A 1,689-nucleotide genomic window follows, 5' to 3' on the forward strand; every position below is an offset into this window, starting at 1 on the left:
CAGGGCGGAGTGTCTGAGTCCCGGGTGGCAGGCCCCCGAGACCCCCGTGGTTAGGGACAACGAAGACCAGGTCTGCCCCTCACACCCCAGGCTGGACTCCCAGAAGCCTCCTGTCCGCAGGTGCAGGCCCCACCAGAGCCCCCGACTCTGGCTCCCCCGGCCTGTCCTTGCTGACCCCTCGGTGCCCACCTGCCCCTGTGCTGCCCTGACACCCCTGGAAGCCACAGGTCACTGCTAATGGGCTTGTCTGAGAAGAGGCCTTGGGCTGTCCCCTAGGGACCTGGGGAGGGCGAGGGGTGCCCCTCCAGCAGCCCCTACCTGAAAAGGAGCGTGGCCAGGCTACTTCCTGGGGTGCCAGGGGCCACGTGCAGTTTTGGGGTGTGGAGCGGGGCCTGGAGTCCTGCTACATCTCTGGTTCAGTGGGTGTGGCCTGGCTCCCTCTTACCTAGTACTGACAGGGGGAGAACGGGGCCGGGCAGCTGCCCAGTCCTCCGTGCCTGCCCACCCAGATGATGGGGGAACATGGCACCCCTCCAGCTCTCTAGGTGCTGGCCTCTGGGCTCCCTCACCCCACGTCCCATGTCTGTACAATCTCTGCTCTGTACAATCGGCCTCTTCCCACAATAAAACTTCCCTGTACATGCTCTGCCTCTGTGCTCGGAGGGGAGGGGCCAGGCCATGGCTCTCGTCTTGGGGAACCGTAGACCCTGCACCCGACTCTGTCCCCAGAGGGCTCTCTGTGCCTAACGGGGACCAGCATTTGTCATTTCTTGGTGGGGAGGTCACACTGGGTCTTCTTGGCTAGGGCTGGGCCACCCAGAGGACAAGCCCAGACAGGAAAGTCCCAGGGACCTGCTCCTGCTCCCCGTGTGGCCTCCGGGGCGTGGCTGGCCTCAGGTAGCCACTGAGACAGAGTTGGGAGGTCCCAGGGGTGGCCAGAGCCTCCCCTGTGGGCCTCACCCCAGCGTAGTGCTGTTTGCTTTGGGCTCAAGGAGATGGATGGGCTGTCAGCACCTGCCCTTCCACTTCCCTCCCTGCCCCACCCGATGGCTCAGAGCACTGGGAATTGGGGACCAGGCAGCCAGAGGCCACAGCCCCCATGCTGAGCCAGCTGCAGGAGGTCACAGGGGCTCGGAGGCAGGGGGAGGTGTACCAGTGCGGGGCGGGGATGGGACACAAGCCCCTCCTCATCTCTTTCCACCTCCTCCCCTGGATCAGACCCAGCGGACAGGTGTAGACCCCTGCTGGCTCAGGAGCCAGACTGCCAGGGCCCCACGGCCTTGCCCAGGACAAGGAGAGTGGCCGTCTGTCCCTGAGAACAAATGGCACAAAGCCTGGGTGCAATCGATCAACAAACAGGATTTATGGCACCAGGAGAGAGTCCTCGAGCCCTGCCTGGCAGCTAATTAACGAGCTCATTAGGAAACAGGGTGTGTGGGGAGAGGGGCGGGGCACCTGCTGAGCTCTGGGCACTGAGGGTGTCCCAGGCCTGGGCATGGCTGAGCTGGGACCCCAGCTTCTTCCCACAGCAGGAGGTGACTCCTGAGGGCTGAGGGGGAGGTCACCCTCTCCAGACTTCCCAGAATCATTTAGGTCTGACCCTCCCAGAGTTGTTGGGTGGGGGCGGGGGGGGGCAGGGGACTGCCAGCCTCCCGTGTGTCCCTGCAGTGCTGGTTGTGGGGGCAGGCG

This window comes from Tupaia chinensis, unplaced genomic scaffold (assembly GCF_000334495.1).
Source record: "Tupaia chinensis unplaced genomic scaffold, TupChi_1.0 Scaffold000159_1, whole genome shotgun sequence".
In the NCBI taxonomy this organism is placed as follows: Eukaryota; Metazoa; Chordata; class Mammalia; order Scandentia; family Tupaiidae; genus Tupaia; species Tupaia belangeri.